Source organism: Triticum dicoccoides, chromosome 5B (assembly GCF_002162155.2).
Source record: "Triticum dicoccoides isolate Atlit2015 ecotype Zavitan chromosome 5B, WEW_v2.0, whole genome shotgun sequence".
NCBI lineage: Eukaryota > Viridiplantae > Streptophyta > Magnoliopsida > Poales > Poaceae > Triticum > Triticum dicoccoides.
In genome coordinates, this window is record NC_041389.1 from 308,602,986 (window position 1) to 308,610,680 (window position 7,695).

Here is a 7,695-nt window from a genome sequence, read left to right on the forward strand (position 1 = left end):
CCGAATTGGACTAGGGCTAGAGGGGCGACCCCCCTTTCCTTCTCTTCTCCTCCTCCTCCCCCTTCTCCTTGTGGGAGTAGGAAAGGGGGGATCCTACTTGGAGTAGGACTCCCCCCCTTGGGCGCGCCACCCTGGCCGGCCTCCTCCTCCCTCCCTCCTTTATATACATGGGGAGGGGGGCACCCTAGAACACACAAGTTGATCTTTTAGCCGTGTGCGGTGCCCCCCTCCACAGTTTCACACCTCGGTCATATCGTTGTAGTGCTTAGGCGAATCCCTGCACCGATAACTTCATCATCACCGTCACCACGCCATCGTGCTGACGGAACTCTCCCTCGGCCTCAGCTGGATCAAGAGTTCGAGGGACGTCACTGAGCTGAACTTGTGCAGATCACGGAGGTGTCGTGCGTTCAGTACTTGATCGGTTGGGTTGCGAAGATGTTCGCCTACATCAACCGCGTTACTAAACGCTTCCGCTTTCGGTCTACGAGGGTACGTGGACACACTCTCCCCGCTCGTTGCTATGCATCTCCTAGATAGATCTTGCGTGATCGTAAGAATCTTTTTGAAATACTGCATTCCCCAACATCTGAGAACTTTTATTTTTGCACAAAAACAACACCATGGTAGTTTTGTTGAAAACAACATCAGTCCGGGGTTAGTTTCATTCAAATAATGCAAATTAAAGTTCAAAACAAGAGGAAAAGCGTGAGAAAAAGTAGATACGTTGGAGACGTATCATGATGCCTATATAATGATCATTGCCTGGATATTGTCATGATTATTCGAAGTTCTATCAATTGCCCAACAGTAATTTGTTTACCCACCGTTTGCTATTTTTCTCGAGAGAAGCCACTAGTGAAACCTACGGCCCCGGGTCTTCTTTCTCATATATTTGCCTTTGCGATTGATTTTTTCTTGCATTTATTTTCAGATCTATTAAAACAAAAATACAAAAATACCCTGCTGCGTTTTATTTCTATTTATTTTATTTGCGATCTATCTTTCAATCTACTACAAATTTATCTCACATCCGTTTGCCTATCTTGAGGCGCCGTACCCTGGAAGGGATTGACAACCCCTTTAACACGTCGGGTTGCGAGGATTTGTTATCTGTGTGCAGGGGATGTTTATGTTGTGTTGCTTGGTTCTCCTACTAGTTCGATAACATTGGTTACATATCTGAGGGAAATACCTACCGCCGCTGTGCTGCATCATCCCTTCCTCTTTGGGGAAATATCGACTTAGCTTCAAGCGACATCATAAGACAGTTTTGCACATGCAAAATACTTGGGTTAAACTTGACGAGCCTAGCATGTACACACATGGTATCAGAACATTGGAGACCGAAAGGTCGAACATGAGTCGTATAGTAGATATGATCAACATGAAGATGTTCACCATTGAAGACTACTCCATCTCACGTGATGATCGGACATGGTTTAGTTGATTTGGATCATGTGTCACTTAGATAACTTGAGGGATGTTGATTTAAGTGGGAGTTCATTAGTAATTTGATTAATTGAACTTAATTTATCATGAACTTAGTCATGATAGTATTTGCATATCTATGTTGTAGATCAATAGCTCGCGGTTTAGCTCACTTATTTTTGATATACTCCTAGAGAAAACTAAGTTGAAAGATGATAGTACCAATGTTGCGGACTGGGTCCGTGATCTGAGGATTATCCTCATTGCTGCACAGAAGAATTATGTCCTTAATGCACCGCTAGGTGACAGACCTATTGCAGGAGCAGATGCAAACGTTATGAATGTTTGGCAAGCTCGATATGATGACTACTTAATAGTTTAGTGCACCATGCTTTACGGCTTAGAACCGGGACTTCAAAAACATTTTGAATGCCACAGAGCATATGTGATGTTCCAAGAGCTAAAATTAGTATTTCAGACTCATGCCCGTGTTGAGAGGTATGAGACCTCTGGTAGGTACTTTGCCTACAAGATGGAGGAGAATAACTCAACCAATGAGCATGTGCTCAGAATGTCTGGGTACTACAATCGTTTGAATCAAGTGGGAGTTAATCTTCCAGATAAGATAGTGATTGACAAAGTTCTCTAGTCACTATCACCAAGCTACTAAACTTCGTGATGAACTATAATATGCAAGGGATGAGAAAGAGCATCAAGTGTTGATGGTTAACAAGACCACTAGTTTTAAGAAAAAGGGCAAGGAAAAGATAGGGAACTTTAAGAAGAATGGCAAGCAAGTTGCGGCTCCCATGAAGAAGCCCAAAGCTGGACCCAAGCCTGAAACTGAGTGCCTCTACTTCAAAGAAAATGGTCACTTGAAACGGAACTGCCCCAAATGCTTGGCGGATAAGAAAGATGGAAAAGTGAACAAAGGTATATTTGATATACATGTTATTGATGTGTACCTTACTAGTATTAATAGTAGACCCTGGGTATTTGATACCGGTTCAATTGCTAAGATTGGTAACTCGAAACATGAGTTGCAGAATAAACAGAGACTAGTTAAGGGTGAGGTGGCGATGTGTGTTGGAAGTGATTTCAAGGTTGATACGATCACCATCGCACACTTCCTCTACCTTCGGGATTAGTGTTGAACCTAGATAAATGTTATTTGGTGTTTGCATTGAGCATGAATATGATTTGATCATGTTTATTGCAATACGGTTATTCATTTAAGTCAAAGAATAATTGTTGTTCTATTTACATGAATAAAACCTTCTATTGTCATACACCCAATGTGAATTGTTTATTGGATCTCGATCATAGTGATACACATATTCATAATATTGATGCCAAAAGATGCAAAGTTGATAATGATAGTGCAACATACTTGTGGCACTGCCGTTTAGGTCATATTGGTGTAAAGCGCATCAAGAAACTCCATGCAGATGGGGTTTTGGAATCACTTGATTATGAATCATTTGATACTTGCGAACCATGCCTCATGGGAAAGATGACTAAAACTCCGTTCTCTGGAACAATGGAGCGAGCTAATGACTTATTGGAAATAATACATACCGGTGTATGCGGTCCGATGAGTGTTGAAGCATGCAGTGGGTATTGTTATTTTCTGACCTTCACAGATGATTTGAGTAGGTATGGGTATATCTACTTGATGAAACACAAGTATAAAACATTTGAAAAGTTCAAAGAACTTCAGAGTGAAAGTGGAGAATCATCGTGACAAGAAAATAAAGTTTCTGTGATCTGATTGCGGAGGCAAATATTTGAGTTACAAGTTTGGCCTTCATTTAAAACAATGTGGAATTGTTTCACAACTCACGCCACCTGGAACACCACAGCGTAATGGTGTGAACATCGTAATCATACTTTATTGGATATGGTGCATTCTATGTTGTCTCTTATCGGTTTACCACTATCATTTTGGGTTATGCATTAGAGATAGCCGCATTCATGTTAAATAGGGCACCGTCTAAATCCATTGAGACGACGCCGTATGAACTATGGTTTGGCAAGAAACCTAAGCTATCATTTCTTAAAGTTTGGGGATGCGATGCTTATGTCAAAAAGCTTCAGCCTGATAAGCTCGAACCTAAATTGGAGAAATGTGTCTTCATAGGATACCCTAAAGAAACTATTGGGTACACCTTCTACCACAGATGCAAAGGCAAGATCTTTGTTGCTAAGAATGGGTCCTTTCTAGAGAAGGAGTTTTCTCTCGAAAGAAGTGAGTGGGAGGAAAGTAGAAGTTGATGAGGTAATTGTACCTTCTCTCGAATTGGAGAGTAGCACATCAGAGAAACCCGTTCCCGTGATGCCTACACCAACTAAAGAGTAAGCTAATGATGATGATCATGAAACTTCGAGTCAAGTTACTACTAGACTTCGTAGGTCGAACAGAGCACGTTCCGCACTAGAGTGGTACGGTAATCCTGTCCTGGAAGTCATGTTATTAGACCATGGCAAACCTACAAACTATGAAGAAGCTATGATGAGCCCAGATTCCAATAAATGGCTTGAGGCCTTAAAATTTGACATAGGATCCATGTATGAGAACAAAGTGTGGAATTTGGTGGATTTGCGCAATGATCGGCAAGCCATTGAGAATAAATGGATTTTCAAGAGGAAGACGAACGCTGATGGTAATATCACTATATACAAAGCTTGACTTGTCACAAAAGTGTTTTCGACAAGTTCAAGGGGTTGACTACGTGAGACTTTCTCACCCGTAGCGATGCTTAAGTCCGTTTGAATCATGTTAGCAATTGCCTCATTTTATAATTATGAAATCTGGCAAATGGATGTCAAAAACTGCATTCCTTAATGGATATTAAAAAAGAATTGTATATGATGCAATCAGAAGTTTTTGTCAATCCTAAAGGTGCTAATGGCCAGTTCTTTTGGGCGGCTTAAAAAATAAGCCGCTCCCAAAATTTGTTGAGACTTCTAAATTAGTTATTCCATAACTAGTTTAGAAGCCCCAATGAATAAGAGAGGCGGCTTATGGGAAATGCTGAGGAGGAGGTGGCTTATTTTTTAAGCTGCCAAAACAACTGGCCCTAACAAAGTGTGTAAGCTCCAACGATCCATCTATGGACTGGTGCAAGCATCTCGGAGTTGGAATATATGCTCTGATTAGGTGATCAAAGCATATGGTTTTAGACAGACTTATGGTGAAGTCTGTATTTACACGAAAGTGAGTGGGAGCTCTGTAGCATTTCCGATATTATATGTGGATGCCATATTATTGATTGGAAATGATATAGAATTTCTGAATAGCATAAAAAGGATACTTGAATAAGAATTTTTCAATGAAAGACCTCGGTGAAGCTACTTATATATTGGGCATCAAGATCTATAGGGATAGATCGAGACGCTTAATAGGACTTTCACAAAGCACATACCTTGACAAGATTTTGAAGAAGTTCAAAATGGATCAGTCAAAGAAAGGGTTCTTGCCTGTGTTGCAAGGTGTGAAGTTGAGTAAGACTCAAAACCCGACCACGGCAAAATATAGAGAGACAATGAATTCATTCCCTATGCCTCAGCCGTAGGTTCTATAAAGTATGCCATATTGTGTACTAAACCTATTGTGTACCTTGCCATGAGTTTGGCAAGGGGGTACAATAGTGATCCAGGAATAGATCACTGGACAACGGTCAAAATTATCCTTAGTTATCTAAGAGGACTAAGGATATATTTCTCGATTATGGAGGTAATAAAGAGTTTGTCATAAAGGGTTACGTCGATGCAAGCTTTAACGCCGATTCGGATGACTCTAAGTCTCAATCTGGATACATATTGAAAGTGAGAGCAATTAGCTCCATACAGAGCTTTGTAGACATAGAAATTTGCAAAAGTACATACAGATCTGAATGTGGCAGATCCGTTGACTAAACCTCTCTCACAAGCAAAACATGATCACACCTTAGTACTCTTTGGGTGTTAATCACATGGCGATGTGAACTAGATTATTGACTCTAGTAAACTCTTTGGGTTTTAGTCACATGGCGATGTGAACTATGGGTGTTAATCACGTGGCGATGTGAACTGGATTATTGACTCTAGTGCAAGTGGGAGACTGAAGGAAATATGCCCTAGAGGCAATAATAAAGTTGTTATTTTATATTTCCTTATTCATGATAAAGGTTTATTATTCATGCTAGAATTGTATTGATCAGAAACTTAAATACATGTGTGAATACATAAACAGATACCGTGTCCCTAGTGAGCCTCTACTAGACTAGTTCGCTGATCAAAGATGGTTAAGGTTTCCTAACCATAGACATGTGTTCTCATTTGATAACGGGATCACATCAGTAGGAGAATGATGTGATGGACAAGACCCGTCCGTTAGCTTAGCATATTAATCGTTCAGTTTATTGCTATTGCTTTCTTCATGTCAAATACATATTCCTTCGACTATGAGATTATGCAACTCCCGGATACCGGAGGAATACCTTGTGTGCTACCAAACGTCACAACTTAACTAGGTGATCATAAAGATGCTCTATAGGTATCTCCGAAGGTGTTTGTTGAGTTGGCATAGATCGAGATTAGGATTTGTCACTCCGGGTATCAAAGAGGTATCTGTGGGCCCCCTCGGTAATACACATCATAAGCTTGCAAGCAAATGACTAAGGAGTTAGTCACAAGGTGATGTATTACGGAACGAGTAAAGAGACTTACCAGTAACGAGATTGAACTAGGTATGAAGATACCGACGATCGAATCTCGGGCAAGTAACATACCGACGGACAAAGGGAATTACGTATATTGTCATAATGGTTCGATCGATAAAGATCTTTGTAGAATATGTAGGAGCCATTATGGGCATCCAGGTTCCGCTATTGGTTATTGACCGGAGAGGTGTCTCGGTCATGTCTACATAGTTCACGAACCCGTAGGGCCCGTACGCTTAACATTCGTTGACGATATAGTGGTATATGAGTTATATGTTTTGGTGACCGAATGTTGTTCGGAGTTCCGGATGAGATCACGGACATGACGAGGAGTCTCGAAATGGTTGAGAGGTAAAGATTGATACATAGGACGGTGGTATTTGGACAGCGGAAGTGTTTCGGGACGTACCGGGAGGGAATCAGGTCACTGGAAGGGGTTTTGGGCACTCCCCGGCAAGTTATGGGCCTTATGGGCCAAAGGAGGGGACAGACCAGCCCACAAGGGGGCTGGTGCGCCTCCTTCTTGTTTGGCCAACCCTAGGGAAGGAAAAGGGGGAGGGCTAGCCCCTCCCGCCTTTCCCTCTCATGGGAGAAAGGAAGGGGGGCACCCTGCCCTGCCTTTCCCCGCACTCCAAATAAGGAAAGGGGGCGCGGCTTGGGAGGGACCCCAAGTAGGATTCCTCCTACTTGGGCGCCTCCTTTGGCTGTTGCGCCTAGCACACCCCATACAATTGCCTAGCCGTGTGCGGCGCCCCCGTCCACAGTTTACACCTCCAGTCATATTTCGTAGTGCTTAGGTGAAGCCCTGCGGAGATCACTTCACCATCACCGTCACTGTCACTATGCCCTCGTGCTGTCGGAACTCGTCTACTACCTCCCCGTCTTGCTGGATCAAGAAGGCGGAGGACGTCACTGAGCTGAACGTGCGCAGAACGCGGAGGTGTCGTGCGTTCGGTATTAGATCGGTTGGAGCACGAAGAAAGTTCGACTACATCAACCACATTGTGAAACGCTTCCGCTTACGGTCTACGAGGGTACGTAGACATACTCCCCCCCTCGTTGCTATGCTTCTCCATGGATAGGTCATTGCGTGTGCATAGAATTTTGTTTGTTTTCCATGCAACGTTCCCCAACACTCAGGACCAGAAGAGGACTTTTGGAGAATCTCGCATTTTACGTCAACACTTATTCTGTAAGCTTATTTTTTAGGGGAAGGGGGATCAAATGTTTTACAATTCATGATTTTAGCTACTTTCAAGATGATTGGTAAAAAGCGTCAATCGCTTGTATAATTTCCCATATACAACTCTTGGTTAATTGTGCCTTTTATCGTGACACTGCTGTTGTTGTGTGCACTCGATTTGTTTACTTAATTTGTTGGTCCGGGAAAGGCTAGGGGAAAATTGACATCATTACTTCGAGACATTATATTGTAATCATGTCGAACTTTATCATCCATACCTCCGCACGTGGTATACCATGTTTTGAATATGCGAATATGGAAACAAGCGTACATAAAATGCAAAGTAAATATAGTTCATGAATTATGAAGTTATAGACT